Source organism: Notechis scutatus, chromosome 4 (assembly GCF_049901735.1).
Source record: "Notechis scutatus isolate UNSWTSFEM ecotype Mainland chromosome 4, rNotScu1.2, whole genome shotgun sequence".
NCBI lineage: Eukaryota > Metazoa > Chordata > Lepidosauria > Squamata > Elapidae > Notechis > Notechis scutatus.
Window position 1 is genome coordinate 52,850,659 of NC_142012.1, and position 17,395 is coordinate 52,868,053.

Below are 17,395 nucleotides of genomic sequence, written 5' to 3' on the forward strand. Positions count from 1 at the left end.
ATAGATAGATAGATAGATAGATAGATAGATAGATAGATGATAGAGGTAGAGGTAGAGGTAGAGATAGAGATAGAGATAGAGATAGAGATAGAGATAGAGATAGATTAGAGAGAGAGAGAGAGAGATACAGGAGAGAGAGAGAGATGGGTGGGTGGATAGATAGATAGATAGATAGATGATAGATAGATAGATAGATAGATAGATAGATAGATAGATAGATAGATAGATAGATAGATAGATAGATAGATAGATAGATAAAGAGAGGGAAGGAGGGAGAGAGAGGGAGAGAAAGGGGGATATATATTTGTAAAAGGAGAGGAGAATATTGCTTTTTCTTTTCTTTCAGCACTCAACCAGGGTGGATCCTACATGTTAAATGTTAAATTTAATCGAACACTTTTTCCTCCTTTTTTATACACTATATTTATTGTTGTTGTTGGGGTTGAATGTATGTTTGTGGTTTCATTTCATTTTGTTTCTTTTACCATTCTGTATTTTATTCTTTATGATAAAACTATAGAGAATAAGAATATAAGAAGTGAAGAAGCTTTTTGGATGAGAAGCAAAAGACTGTCAATCTTCTAATGGAGGCTGTCGTGGATTCCAGTAATGTTTTAAGCGAAACATTACTGGAAACAGTAAGAAGAATAAAATATACTTCAATATGAAACCTCTCACAGATTTCTTCTCCTTCTCTTTCAAGACATAATAAATTGCCCTTTTTTTGGCAGGTGTAATTCCTTCCTGCTGCCACAGGAGGGTATACATGCCGTATTAATATTTGAGTGGGAAAACATTGTTCTTTAAATGATATATATAGGCCTAAGTTCACCTTCTCCAAGAGTTAAGTACTGAATAGTTGAATTGTTGCATCATTGGTGTTATTAATCGTTAATATTATTAATGCTGAACCATGCTGCACTCTTAGCATCATTAGAAGATAATAATTAGAAGAATGCATGCACGCAGATGGGCAAACGTCTGTACATATTGTGGGAAGCCAGCCTCCCCCCTCCAGAAGAATGAAATAGTTTGGGTAATATTAAAAAGGCAGAATATTACATTTCCCCAAAGGGAGAAATGGAGAAACATGTTGTTTTAGAGGCAGAGAGCAACTCCCACCTTCCTTAATAGCCTACAACAGATGTCAGCACTTAAGAGATAAAGAGCTTATTGGGAACTAGATAGCTCTATTCATAAGCAAATACCCTCACCCAAAAGCCAAAACAGGATGAAAGACATTAAGCCACAATAGGAATGATCAAAAATCAGAAATCAAACTTAGATCAGATCAGAGGTAGTATTCAGCAGGTTCTGACCAGTTCTGAAGAAGCAGTAACAGAAATTTTGAGTAGTTTGGAGAACTGGCAAATGCCACCTCTGACTGGCCCCGCCAACCCCATCTATTCTCTGCCTCCCAAGTCCCAGCTGATCGGCTGGGTCTTCTTTGGTTGCCCTGCACAGGAGAATGGAGCTGGAAAGCAGGTTAGTGGGGTGGGGAGGAAATGGAGATTTTGCAATATCCTTCCCCTGCCACACCCACCAAGCCACGTCATGCCCACCAAGCCACGCCCACAGAACCGGTAGTAAAAAAATGTTGAATCCCACCACTGGATCAGACAAACACCTAGGATTTGTACTTTGCCTATAGAGCCAGCAATGACCCCTACATGACCCCATGGGAGACTGACAACAGCCAATAGAATACATGTCCTTGCACAGGAACAGGAAGCTTAAATAAAAAAAAACACCAGGAAATGAATAAAAAAATCTATGTACTCTTCAAACCAGTTGGTCAGCTTCCCAGAACCACAAACCCAGGTGGTTCTGCTTCCTCATTAAACCATCTTTCCAATTAGCGTCCATGTTTCCAGTGTCTCTCCCAGCTTGGAACTGAACCAGATAGATATTTCTTCCCACAATATTTTGTATGTTACAATTCTTTCCAGCACATTAATGTCCCAAATATCCTTTCCTTTTTTTTCATTTTTCCCCCTACAGTGAGATGTTATCCAGTGTTGTCTCTGAACATAAGTAAAAGGAAGGAAAGATAGCAAGGGAACAGGTATATTTGCAGAAGAAAACGACCAAGAGAGAGAGTGAAGTAAGTCTAAAACATTTGAAAGACACCTGACCGATATTCTGCATTTTTATGAGAAATAAAAAAACCAATAAGAATAAGACTACAGATCGAGATATAGAAAAATAGATTTCATTACAAAAGGTAGACAGGTTTACAATGCTTGATTTTAAATGGCTGTGAAGACAATCAGAACGGAATTGTACAGGGAACAGCAGCTTATCTGATTAATTATATGAAGAAAAGGAAAGAAAGGAAATTTAAGAGACAGAAGAATGGAAAAGTAAACAAGAACAGAGGAAACCAGAAAGCCGTGGCTGAAATATTGCAGCTCCAGATCGGTCTATTCCACTGAAGCAAATTGAAGTAACAGGTCTTGCAATTGTTATCGTGGCTGCAATGTATTTGAAATATGTTGTGGGTTTTTTTTTCTTTCCATTTTGTTGCCAGGAATGTTAGCTAGATTTATTGTTGTTTACTGCATTTTCTTGCCTTGGACTCTCCTGGGTGACATCAGTAGAATCTCTGAAGACACACCAGGAAATACATCGAGAGGAACCTGAACTCATGGGGCAAAAGATGGAGCTTTGACAACCCAAGAATACTGACAAGAACAACATTCAGTCAAATAAAACAAAGGCACAATTCTTTTTTCAACGGATGCTATCGTTATTTTTGCCAGTTCTCCTCCAGTGTGATGACCCAGGGCATGGCACAAAAATAACAAAGTCACCAAAGTAGATAAATTCCCTTTAATGCCTCCAACTTGGCCCACAATGTCCAATTATCCTCAGCTGGAGATCAAACTCTTCTAAAAACAGTCTACGAAGGGAAGAAATGCAGACCGAACCCAAAGTAAAGATAATTAGAAATAAAAAGAACCAACACAAACCATGCTGAAGTAATTAACACGACAGGCCAGGATGATAAATTGCAGACTTCCAAAGGATAATGCAGCACCCACAGTTGGGAGGACGCCAAAACCCAGATAAGCCTTGACAAAGATAATGCGCACTTCGCTTCTAGCAACTTTGCCATGTGCAATTTGCCCTTTTAAACAGTCTTCCCAGCTGCAGCCCATGAAGGGGATCAGGGCCCTTTCCTCCCCTGTAAACCACATTGCTCCCTTCTCCGTTCCTCTCTGTGTGCCCTAGGATGAAGAGGGGGTGAGCCTGGGTCTTTCTCTGAATGCCCAGCCAGCCTGTGCCCCTCCCCAGTTTCTTCCACAGCCACCGGAGCCACACTCCCACTCCCTGTCAGCTGTTCCACCTCTCACTCAGAATCAGATTCCAACTGGGGCATGACATCTAGATCCCCAACAGTGACCTTACAGTCAAATCTTTTGAGAGAGAGAAAGAGAGAGAGTATCCATTCTCAAAGTGAATATAAAGTTAAAACCAGCAACTTTATGTTTGGTGTTTCTTGGGAAAAGATTTGAAGGGGGGAGTTCAGAACTTTGATGGTAGCCAGATGGAAGGATACTTGGATTCCCACAATGGACGAAGACAAGGGTGGGATTCAGAAATCCCAGCAACCAGTTCACTGCCTGGGGCCAGCTGGTCGGTTCAACTACTGGTTCAGCGAACCAGATGTAAATTTAACATATGTTTCGCTCGAACTGGTCCGAACCGGTAGAATCCCACCCCTGGATGAAGGGCTGCAAAAGTTGATGGACTTAGCAGAGATGGCTTGATTAAAGAAAAGAAAAACATACAATGACTTTTGTTTCTACTTGGAAACCACTTTTGGACTTTGTGCTCGGGGTGAAACCTTTCATTTGGGTTTTACCAATGAGACAGGTTTGTTGTTACAGAAATGGTTAGTTTATACTATTATGTAAAAGTAAAAAAGTTGAGGTTTGATGTTATTATCTTATTCTATTGCACCAAAGGGAGTCGGAAGTCAATGCTTTTTCTTTCTTTTTCCCTACTTTCCCTACACATTTCCCTTCCTTCCTCCCGCTCTTATTTTCCTACTATTTTCTTTTGCATTTTTATGTTTTATATCAGGGCTCCCCAAACCCCAGGCTGTGGTCCAGTACCAGGCCTATTTGCAGCCTCAGATGGCACCAGGCGGGCCAGCACACACAGGCATGTGAGTGAAGCTGTGTGTGTGCATGCACGCCGATCCACTGTTCATGCGCCCAATTCCCCTCTAAGCCCACCCCACCCCCAGCCAGGCAGCCAAGCTGCAGAGTTTGGGAGACTGTTGTGTTATATTATACTAGCTGATAATCCGGCATTGCCCGGGTATTTATTTATCCTAACCCTGTATTAGACAGGAAAAGCCCTGATTTCGGTGACCTGGAACAAACATAATTTCTAATATTGGATTTTCCCCCTTACCAGAGAGAGCCCTCTGGTGGAGTCCTGTGAAGCTGTTACCATGGCAATTCCACAGCACTGTACAGTAGAAGCCATTTTTAAGGCAGTACAGTAGAATCCATTTGAAGGCACAACAGGCTGTATCTTAACAGCAAGGAGTGTTGAGGTGTCTTACTCCCACAGTATTTGTGTCCAGAGAGTAAGTCATCTGTGTACCAAGTTTGGTTGAAATTGCTCGAAGCGTTGCAGAGTTATGCTGGAACAGAGAGAGAGAGGGAGGGAGAGGGAGAGAGAGAGAGAGAGAATTTTATATGTATAGATTATATTATATAAACTATTTTTTTTAAAAAAATGAAAATTTAGAAAAAGAGGAAAAACATCCAGGATGAATGGACTGATATTTTCCCCCATCTTGCTGGGAACTGCAGAAAACTAGGTTCTTTCCCTACACCAGCCAAGAGTTACATTAATTTTAGATCAGAATAGGCACAAGCCAGAAACTTCTAGTTCAGCAAGAGAGGACAAGAAGTACCGACTGAGACCAATTTTTTCCCTCACTTGCAGCCTCAGATTTTTGACAGCAGAGTTGAGATTTTTCTGGCGTGGAAAATAAACAATCTATTGTAATGGAAATAGGAAAGAAAAGAAAAGAAAAACAAACAAAAAAAGAAATGCTTTCCCCCAATCCTCCCCAAAAGAGATAAGGAGGTTTTTGCAAGATTAAAAATCATGCCCCATTTAATTCAGCCCGGAGTACCGCAAGCCTCGTCGTTGTTTTTTTTAAAGTTCCAAGTTTTTAAAAGAAAATCTGTCGTAACTTCCTCCAGGAACTTATTGGGAGGTTCAGTGGATTTGTTGTGGCCCACCAGCAGGCGAGCAGAACTGACGGCAGACTCGGACAGTGAGGAGATTGGGGAGGAACATGGGCCAGTCCTGGAGTCTGGGGAAGGCTCTGACGAGGGCTCTGCATTGGAGGCAGAGATGGAGCCAGGACCGTCCAACAGTTAGGAGAGAGAGAGAGAGAGGAGAAAGAGAGAAAAAGAAGGGGAGAGAAATAGAAAGGAGAGAGATAAGGGGAGAGAATGAGAGAGCATGAAGAGAGAGAGAGAAGGAAGGAGGGAGAGAGAAGGGGTGTGAGAGAAAGAGAGAGACAGACAGCATGGTGGTGTCATTTTGGCGATGCAGTTGTCCTTTTCAACATTCACGTGAAAAATGATCGTGTCACTTTTTTCAGTGCCGTTCCAACACTGAGCACTAAACAAACTGTTATAAATCAACGACTACCTGTACCAATATTGTGGGTATGATTTTCACCACAAAATAAAGAGAAACAACAATTTCTCTTGCTCACATCGTCATAATTCCATCGTTGCAGCCTCAGATGGCACCTGGTGTTTTGTGTGTGTGTGTGTGTGTGTGTGTGTAACTGGGTGTGTGTCTGTGTGAGTTTGTGAGTTGCATCATACTATTGGCTCATTGTCCATTTCTAAACCACCAATACACCTAGTTCCTTTTCCCACCGACTGTGTGCTGTCCAGTAAGGTTCGCCACTATTCACTCTGTATTTCTGCCTCTGCTTTTTTTTTTTCCTGGCCAAATGTCGGATTTTGCATTTCTCCTTCTTGCAATTTATCCTGCCAGTTCCCTGGCATCTGTTCAGTGTCTAATCCTGAATCTTAATAGTGTTTTTATTATTATTATTATTATTTGATACAAAAAACGACAGTGTACACAGCAAACGAGATAACTATGCTGGGTTTCGTATCACAAATCACTAGTCGAACACTTCCCAAGCATTTAGGACTGCGTGATGTATCAGCAGATTATTTGAGCAAATCCCAGTAAGGAGGCCTTCTGCAGCTGACCAATGGTGATCTTGTCAGCGCCAGTTTTTCTCTAAGTGCTTGCCTAGGTCTTTAGGCACAGCACTCAGTGTGCCGAGTACCACTGGAACCACCTGCACTGGTTTATGTCAGAGTCTCTGCAGTTCTCAAGTCCTGATATCTGGTGACTTTTTCAAGTTGTTTCTCGACAATTCTGCTGTCACCAAGTATAGCAATGTCGATGATCCACACTTTTTTCTTCTCCATAATCGTGATATCCGGGGTATTGTGTTCCAGAACTTTGTCAGTCTGTATTCGGAAGTCCCACAGTAGTTTTGCATGCTCATTTTTGACCACTTTTTCAGGCTTATGATCCCACCAGTTCCTTGCTACAGGCAGATGGTAGTTGTGACACAAGTTCCAGTGGACCATCTGAGCGACTGTGTTGTGACATTGTTTGTAGTCAGTCTGAACGATTGTCTTGCAACAGCTCAGTATGTGATCGATGGTTTCGTCTGCTTCTTTGCAGAGCCTGCATTTGAGGTCATCAGCAGATTTTTCTATTCTGGCTTTGATTGCATTCGTTCTGATGGCTTGTTCTTGGGCTGCAAGAATCAAGCCTTCTGTTTCTTCCTTCAGTGTTCTGTTGGTCAGCCATAACCAACCATTATTATTGTTGTTGTAGTTGTAGTTATTGTTATTATCCTGTGTAACTTTGTCATCTCCAAATTGCACAACCGTATTTGGGCAGATTGTGAAATCGTTCATGAATTACATTGACCAATCTAGCAGGGAATCTTATGATCATTTGTCACTTGATGGGATCTCCCAGCTCGTGGTGAATGCTGTGAGTTGGGTACATAATTATCCAACCGCACAGCACTCCTGACATCAATTAAAATGGACATTATCAAAATCAGCTTGGTTTGGCATGACTGATTTTTTAATAAACTCATGCAGGCTTCGAGCAAGTCAGGCAATATTGCTAAATCCTTACCAACCGTCTGCTACTCCATCTGTTCCAAAGTTTTGCTTAACACCATCATGCCTGATTAAACAAGGTCTCTTTTCCAACTTTGAAGAGAGGAACAACTCAGGAAGCTCAAACTGCCCAAGGAGCTACTAATCCAGTTCTACAGAGGAATGATGGAGTCTGTCATCTGCACCTCTATAACTGTCTGGTTTGGCTCTGCAACCCAACAGGACAGACAGAGACTTCAGAGAGTAATTAGGACTGCAGAAAAAACAATGACTACCAACCTGCCTTCCATCGAGGACCTGCATTCTGCACGAGTCAAAAAGAGGGCTGTGAGAATATCTACAGACCCCTCACATCCTGGACATAAACTGTTTTAACTCCTTGCCTCAAAACGACGCTATAGAGCATTGCACAATATATTATAGTTATATAATATATAATATATATATAATATAATATATAATATATAATTATAATTGCACAACTATAGAGCAGAACAACTAGACACAAGGGGAGTTCTTTCCCCCATGCCATCACTCTGCTAAACAAATAATTCCCTCAACACTGTCCAACTATTTACAAAGTCTGCACTACTATTACTGTTAATCTTCTCATCACTCCTTATCACCCATCCCCTCCCACTTGTGACTGTATGACTGTAACTATATCGCTTGTATCCTTTATATTAACTGTTTCCTAGTATGATTTGATTGCTTATTGTACCCTATGACTATTATTAAGTGTTGTACCTGATGATTCTTGACTGTTGATGAATGTATCTTTTCTTTTATGTACACTGAGACCATATGCACCAAGACAAATTCCTTGTGTGTCCGATCACACTTGGCCAATAAAAAAGAATTCTATTCTAAATATTTCTCCTCCTTCTCTACCTTTATTCCCATCATCCATACAGTCACTTCTCCAAAGATCCAAGAAAAGGACTCCTCTAATTCCCTTATGATTCCTTTAAGACTCTTAAAGGTAACTATTGTTCTGATCCAGGCCTCCTAAACCATAATTATCTACACACATTTTAAAAACAACACTGGGAATTATTTCCATTCCCAGCCGGAATTAATCTCAAACAGTCCCCTGAGATAAACACACACCTTTCAGTTCTGTGAAGTGCTGCCAAAAACAGAAGTATCAAATTAACTAGAAAAGAAACCAACCGAAGTACAAACAGCTTCAAGGATGACTCTGAACCGATTGAACGACATTGCTTCCTGCAAAGGTTTCTTCATCTTGGCCTGACTTTTATTCCTGATGGGAGGGGCCATCACCTCTCAGTCTTAATCCTGAGTCACCCCTTCTGCTTCAGTTGCTCTTGCCTTCTAGCAGCTCTGCACACACACGCACTGGGAACAAGCTCCCCCTATTCCTCTGCCTCGCTGCTGTCAGACCCTGAAGGCTCCGGAGGCAACACCCCACTCCCAGATGGTCCTGGCCCCATCTCTGCATCAGACGCAGGACCCTCGTCCGAGTCCTCTCCAGACTCCTGGACTGGTCCCCATTCTTCCCCATTGTCCGATTCCGCTGCCCTCTGCACAGGCTGCCAGTGAACCAGAACAACTACCATCACTAATTTTATTCTTGAGTCAGCTGTTCCCCAACCACTTACCATACTTATTTGTATTCCCATTTTTATTGTTTTTACAAAAAGAACTTAAAAAGGTGAACATATCTAATAGACTAGAACAGAATAGAATAACAGAGTTGGAAGAGATTGTGGAGGTCTTCTAGTCCAACCCCCTGCTTAGGCAAGAAACCCTATACTATTTCAGAAAAATGGTTGTCCAATCTCTTCTTAAAAACTTCCAGTGTTGGGGTCTTTACAACTTCTGGAGGCATGTCGTTCCACTGATTAATTGTTCTGTCAGGAAATTCAACCCTTGTGAGGTAACTTGGGCTGAAAGTGAGGGGGTGGTCCAAAGTCACCCAGCTGGCTTTCATGGTGAAGGCAAGACTAGAACTCACAGCCTCTTGGTGATTGGCCCCAAATCACCCAGACGGCTTTCCTACCTAAAGCAAGACTAGAACTGTCCGTCTCCTGGTGATTGGCCCCAAATCACCCAGCCAGCTTTCCTGCCTAAGGCGGGACTAGAACTCACCATCTCCTGGTGATTGGCCCCAAATCACCCAGCTAGCTTTCCTGCCTAAGGTGAAACTAGAACTCTCCATCTCCTGGTGATTGGCCCCAAATCACCCAGCTGGCTTTCCTACCTAAGGTGAAACTAGAACTCTCCATCTCCTGGTGATTGGCCCCAAATCACCCAGCTGGCTTTCCTACCTAAGGTGAAACTAGAACTCTCTGTCTCCTGGTGATTGGCCCCAAATCACCCAGCCGGCTTTCCTGCCTAAGGTGAAACTAGAACTCTCCATCTCCTGGTGATTGGCCCCAAATCACCCAGCTGGCTTTCCTACCTAAGGTGAAACTAGAACTCTCCATCTCCTGGTGATTGGCACCAAATCACCCAGCCGGGTTTCCTACCTAAGGTGAAACTAGAACTCTCTGTCTCCTGGTGATTGGCCCCAAATCACCCAGCCGGCTTTCCTGCCTAAGGTGAAACTAGAACTCTCCATCTCCTGGTGATTGGCCCCAAATCACCCAGCTGGCTTTCCTACCTAAGGTGAAACTAGAACTCTCCATCTCCTGGTGATTGGCCCCAAATCACCCAGCTGGCTTTCCTACCTAAGGTGAAACTAGAACTCTCTGTCTCCTGGTGATTGGCCCCAAATCACCCAGCCGGCTTTCCTGCCTAAGGTGAAACTAGAACTCTCCATCTCCTGGTGATTGGCCCCAAATCACCCAGCTGGCTTTCCTACCTAAGGTGAAACTAGAACTCTCCATCTCCTGGTGATTGGCACCAAATCACCCAGCCGGCTTTCCTGCCTAAGGCGGGACTAGAACTCACTGTCTCCTGGTGATTGGCCCCAAATCACCCAGCCGGCTTTCCTGCCTAAGGCAGGACTAGAACTCTCCGTCTCCTGGTGATTGGCCCCAAATCACCCAGCTGGCTTTCCTACCTAAGGTGAAACTAGAACTCTCTGTCTCCTGGTGATTGGCCCCAAATCACCCAGCCAGCTTTCCTACCTAAGGCGAAACTAGAACTCCCAGTCTCCCAGTTTCTAGCCTGTTGCTTTAAGCACTAGACCAAGCTGGCTCTCCTGAATTATTCTTCATACTTCCAGTATCTTAATTTGGAGAAATCCCAAGCTGTGCAGTTTTACCGTTCTACACCTTTGGCCCGCAGATTTCGGCCCACAGGATCCTGTCTTCAATTCTAGGATTTTTTAGTGCAAGCTGTTTGCCATTTGCTGAAAGAAGAAAAAAATTGGCTGGGATCTGAATTACGCTGTGCTAGGCCAGGTGCTGGCCATATGTCTGGGGAATGTTACCGCTGACATGCAGTCTGCCAGTGCAGCTTTTTGGGGTGCCGACCACTCATTCATTTCATCACAGAAGGTCCGAGGGTGTGTGAGTTTGCAAGACTCAGCTCCATGGAGAAGATAGAGAGTGGCACGCAGAATGGGTGATGGCATCTCTTCAGAGAGAGAGAAAAAAAAAAACACCAATCCATCATTTGTTTAAGCCTCCAGCACTCTATTCCTCTTTATTTCTCTTCTCTGCACTCTTTCTAGAGTCTCAACATCTTTTTTACATCGTGGTGATCAAAACTGGATGCAGAATTTCAAGTGTGGCCTTACCAAGGCATTGTAAAGTGGTATTAACACTTCACATGACCTTGATTCTATATCTTCTGTTAACGCAGTCTAGAACTGCGTTGGCTTTTTTAGCTGCTGCCGCACACTGCTGACTCATAACCTGTTTCCCAGAAAATATGACCTACCTGAAAGTAAGACCTAGCTTGATTTTTACATGTGCACCCAATATAAGCCCTACCCCAAAGTAACCCCTAATTAAGATCCCACCTACTCCAGAGTGGAAGAGTAAAAATTAATCTAGAGTGGGGATGGGAGGGTGGAGCTGCCCTACTACTTCCCTTTGGACAGTTGTAGCCAGGCCTTGCACACCCTGACACCTGCCTGGCCGGCCCATTTCTTCTGCAGCAGGCAAGGCTGGCAAGACTTTCCTGAAGGCCTCTGGAGCTGGTAACAAAGCTCTGGGTCATTCCAAAGGTCCATTATCAGCTGCAGAGATGTTCAGGAAAGCCTTGCCAGCTGCAGAAGAAGTTCCTGAAGGCCCCTGAAAGCAAAAAGGAGGCCGGAGGCAACGTGCGCAAGCGAGGTTAGTCAGTGGATGACATCCCCTGAAAATAAGACCTGGTGCCTTTTTTGGTGGCAAAAAATATATAAGACTGGGTCTTATTTTCGGGGAAACATGGGTATTTAAATGATTGTCCACTAGGACTCCAAGATGCCTCTCACAGTTACTGCTATTGATCCAGGTACCACATATACTTTACCTGTGCATTTGGTTTTTCTTGCCTAAGTGTAGAACCTTACATTTTTCACCATTGAAATTCAACGACGTTCAATGAAATTTTGACCCCGTTCAAAACAGAGATTACCAACTTTAGAAATCTGAAAGACCAAATAAATTACCTTATACATAGCATTCTAATGTTCCTTATTGAATGACTAGGATTTCCACAATAAAAAATATGTACAAAAATAATAATAATAAAATCCAGGCACCACAGTGGAAATAAACCAGGAATACTCCCTTATTTGCCACAATGATGATTTGATGGAAACTAGGGTGGAAATTCTCAGCAATTCATTCTACACTGATTACATGCGAACTTTAGCTAGATCTCTTACTTCGAACTGAAGAGTGGGCAAATTTGTGGGGGCGCCACTTGTAAACATTTTGCAAAAGTTTATGTTGGCATAAGTTAATAGTGGATCTAAATTCTGGCAAAAATAGAACCACAAAAATGATTAAGGTTTTAAGTAGGAGAAATACAGTACCCTTAACTAAGAGGCCAAGATAGGCTTTGTTGCAGATCCTTTTGGGGGGGGGGGGGGGGGGGTTGGAATCACTATTAAATTTTATTTTTTTATTGCCCAGGTGCCTTTCCTGTTTTCAGTTAGACTTCTCAACAAATGATCGAGTGTGGTATTAAACTTAATAGACTGGAGAGACTGCAGAAGACCAACTACTGCAGTGCAGGCTAATGATGCAGAGAAATTATTTTTTTATTTCTTTTTTAGCAACAGGCGGGTAAGCAGGTTTCCTGGCTGGAAATCTTGGTGGAGTTTCTAAACCACAATCCTACAAGTCACACTGATGACACAAGTTCTTGTTATTTATTGATAACAGAGGATCAATTTTTTTTAAAATGATCATTAAAAAAAACAAACCTTGAGTTTCTTCCATATAATTGTGCTGACCCAGGGTGGGATACAAAATAAATACAGTCATGAAAACAGGGAAAGCCCCTTTTATTCCTTCACTTTGCTTCAAAGCTCCAAATATCCTTGACTGGAGACAAAAAAACTCCCTCACAAGCAGTTACAAGTCACAAGCAGAAAGGAGGAAATGCCATTTAAACTAAAAATGCCTATAAATTATAAGAGTAAAAACACAAACCACACTGAAGCAATTAAGGGAACCAGGCAAGATAAGGGCTTGTCCATCCTTTTAACCAGTTCTCACAGCTGCAGACCATGAAGAGGATCAAGACCTTTTCCTCCCCCATAGACCATGCCATCCATGTCTCTCCCTTATCCTCTCCTCCCTGTGTGCCCTAGGATGGTGAGGGGATGGGCCTGGGTCTTCCTGTGACTGCCCAGCCAGCCTTTGCCCTTCCCCAGCCTCCTCCACAACCTCCAGGGCTACCACTCCCTGTCGGCTGTTCCTCCTCTCCCTCAGAGTCAGTCTCCAACAGGGGCATGACAATAATGCTTTTGTCAGGACTCTAACAAATCCACCCCCATTCAAATCATAAGTCTCTAGCCACATCCCTCAGAGAAAAGAAAATTGATTTATTAGAAGTGGCCATGTTGGAGTTAGCTGGATGCAGCCGATACTAAAATACATCATTCATTTCCCCCTTGACCCTGGTCTTCCCCCCATGCCCTGGATATATATTCTCCAATGGGACACATCCATAGCCAAGAGTTATCAATCATGCTCTCCAGTAATATTCTTGCGCTCCAACAACTTTGGGTTGCCAGGGCAATTATCCAGGCACTTAAGGAATGCACTGTTTTCTCCCACTCCCTTTCTGCTGGCAGCTAAAAAGACCAAAGGAGTATCCTTTTAGTTGACAGCTTCCCCAATTTTTTTTTTTTTCATTATATTTCGGGGGTGAGGAGGGAAGTGACTTGTATAAAAAAATATTCCATCAGTTCAAAAGAACTTGCCAGGATATACATTTAGCTGGAATTCTGCCATTAACTTATGCCTATTCTAATGAAATGCATGGCTCTTTTAATCATGTCCAGACAGGGTTTATCTATAAAAAGTGACAGTGTCAGCCTGCTTAGGATACTTCTGGTTTTAAGAGCAATACAATTAAAAAAATAAAAAAACAAATAGCAACTTCAAATCTCAACAAATAAATGTTCTGTCTTACATATTGGCAAAAAAATGAGAAAATAAAATACAAGCTAAATAGTCAAGTCCTTGTTGATGATCCAAACTGAGTCAAGGACATTGGAGTACTGATCTCTAATGATCTAAGTGATAGAGCCCACTGTAACTTTATCGCCAAAAAGTCATTAAGAGTTGTTAACCTAATCCTGCATAGCTTTTTCTCTGGTAATAGCACACTAGAGCATACAAAACATTTGCTAGACCAATACTTAAATACAGCTCATCAGTCTGGAACCCGCATTTCGTATCTGATATTAATACAGTGGAGAAAGTCCAGAAATATTTCACAAGAAGAGTTCTCCACTCCTCTACTCGTTGCAGAATACCTTATGCCACCAGACTTGAAATTCTAGACCTAGAAAACCTAGAACTACACCGCTTTTGGTCCAATCTAAGTTTAGTATATAAAATCATACATTGCAATGTCCTACCTGTCAATGAATACTTCAGCTTCAACCATAACAATACAAGAGCACACAATAGATACAAACTCAAGGTAAACCGCACCAAACTTGATTGCAAGAAATACGACTTCAGCAACAGAGTGGTCAATGTCTGGAATACTCTACCTGACTCTTTGGTTTCTTCCCCAAACCCCAAAAACTTTAACCTTAGACTGTCTACTATTGACCTCACCCCTTTCCTAAGAGGTCTGTAGGGGTCCTGCATAAGCGCACCAACGTGCCTACTGTCCCTGTCCTATTGTTTCTTTTATTTTTCTTATATGTATCCATTTCATGTACTCAGAACTATGTCTAAACTTATACCTGTAATCTTGACAAAATAAAATAAATAAATAAATAAAATTATCTGGAATACAACGCGTGCTTTACCTTTTGTTTGTCCCAGTTTGTATCTTTTGTGGTCAAACAATCAACTCAAATGTATTTTTTCGCTTAGCTAAACAGGAACTGCAACAGCCAGCAGTGTTATTACTCAGCTCTCCTTCCTTCCCCTCCGAAATAGTCTTCATTTGACTCTGACGCAACTAATCTGTCGCCTATTAATTACCGTGCAAATTGTTTGCATTAGTATCAAAAGTAAAAGTTGTTGATACCGATGCAGAAATTGTGAGTTGTCCAACTCCGAAGGCTTTTAAGAAGGGACAGCCATTCGTCCAAAATGGTATAGGGCAGTGATGGTGAACCTTTTTTTTTTTGTGGTGTGCCGAAAGCACGTGCGCAGGGGGGGCAGCACCCACAATGCAATGTGCCCTGCCCCCCCTGTGCATGCGTGCACAACCCCCCCCCCGCCCCCTTACCTGCACTGCACATGCATGTGCTTCCCAGCTGATTTTTGGCCCATTTGAGGCCTTTTTCACCCTCCTGGGGGCTCGAGGGAAGCCTCTGTAGTCTTTGGAGGCTGAAAAATGGGCCCGTTTTTGGCACTTCAGGTTTCTGCACTTCCGATTGTGGCATTTCTGGTATTTCCAGAAGGCCCGTTTTTCGGCCTCCCAAGGCTGCAGAGGCTTCCCTCGAGCCGCCAGGAGGGTGAAAAAGGCCTCAAATGGGCCGAAAATCAGATGGGAGGCACACGCATGTGCAGTGCAGGTAAGTTTGGCTGGAGCTCACGTGCCCACACAAATGGCTCTGCGTGCCACCTGTGGCACACGTGCCATAGGTTCGCCATCACGGGTATAGAGTCTCCTGCTTGAGCAGAAGAGGGGGTTGGACTAGAAGACCTCCAAGGTCCCTTCCAATTCCGTTATTCTGTCATTCTGATTCTTCTAGACAGATTGAGCTTCTTAAATCCTCATAAATGGAAAGTCGTTGTCTTGATTTCCACTGATGAATTCCTCACGCTGCGATGGATTTTTTTTCAAATGTGCTTTTTGCAGTGAAGGTAAGTTTCACAAGCACGCTTCCCATTTTCAAATGTCTCCCTTTTAATAAAACATAAATCATTGTAACGTTTAGCCTGATCTAAATATAATGTGGCACCAAAGTAACTTTAATTTGTGGTGGGTTTTTTTTCTAGTTTAAGAGGTGTGAAGCATCAGTATATTGTGTAATACTAGTTCCATACCCGTGCTTCGCTACAAAACTATGTGGTCGGGCTTAGTTTTTGGAGAGGAAAATAAGGGGGGGAAATTCTGCCTCTGCCTACCAGCATCCATCAGTATTCATCTGGCTAGTGTCCTGTTCAGTGTGTGAGGGAGTTGAGAGCTGTTTGGAAACTGAAACAGTATTTGCTGTGTGAGCAAGAAGGAGACAGCAAGGAGCCTGGGCGTGGCTTAGCTCAACTGTTCTGTGCTAAAGCTGCTTGGTGCTCTGAAACTGGAACTGAAACTGAAACTCCTCTCCTCTGCTTGTGTTTTGCATTTGGAACAGATTTCTTTCCAGGTGGGGAGGGGGAGTAGAACTCCTTAGCATCAGAGCGTGTTAATAATAATAATATAGGAAATACTCTAAATGCTCTGATGGTCCTTTGGAAAAATCCTTTCTCAATGAGCACCTAGAAGCCAAGAGGAACATACGTGCCAAATGTCAAGTTTGTAAGCTTTACGGTTCTGGAGATTTTGTGATGATGCATGAGTGGCACTTCACTTTTATATATAGATAGTTCATTTTTTTAGACTAGCAAAGTCCATTTGACAGCAAATGGCAAATACTTTAAAAGGTGTCAAATTTGTTAGTGCTCTATTCTGATCATTTTATTCCACTCTCCGTTTGAATCCCTTAACTTTAATAATGAAAGCATTTGGGAAATACCAGACCTTGTGATACAAGCAGGAAAGCCTTCAATTTACCTAAAAGAAAATAAGATTACTGAGACCAGGTGCATGCAGCTTGCTATGAAAATCTCCCACCTAGTGGGAACAAATTTGTTACACACACACACACACACACACACACACACACACACACACAAAACCCTCAGATAATATTTCTGTGCATGGAAATATATCTGGTGTTAATGACTCTCAGATTCTACTTATACACCAATCTCCCTAACATAAACACAACTGTGTTTATGTTACGTGTTACATTAAGCAACCATCTCGATAAATGCAATATTTTTAACACTCCCCACCCCGTATGGAATTGCGAGTTTCCAACTCCCCATCTTCAAAATGTGCAGCCTTGACAAGCATCAGTTTTACACGGTTATTGGGAAAGATATTAGAGCAATATTACCCTCGCGTTGCTTGGCAACCAATTAAAAAATGACACTGTATTGCTGAGAACTGAGGAAAGATATAGGACGTTTGTTTTATAAACAGACTACGTAAGAGTCACAAGCCCATCTCGGATAACGTTAGTCATGTAATAGCCAATAGGATGCATTTGGGAAGGAAACCTAAATAATATAACAGTAAGTCCCTTCTACAACGGCTTCCCGGCAGTCACTATATAAAGTATATTTTGCTGAGTATTTTCCTGGTGATCATCAACAGTGACCAATATAAACAGCCTTTGCTAAGACTCATCGTCTCTAAACCTGACCAGAATCCTTTTTAAACTATCCAGCTTGAAGCCATTATCACAACTGTTGGTAATAAGATAGGTGTGCTTTGGAAAAAAAATATTTCATGGAAGACAAATTAGACGAGTCGGAAGGGACCTTGGAGGTCTTCTAGTCCAACCCCCTGCTCAGGCAGGAAACCCTATAGCATTTCAG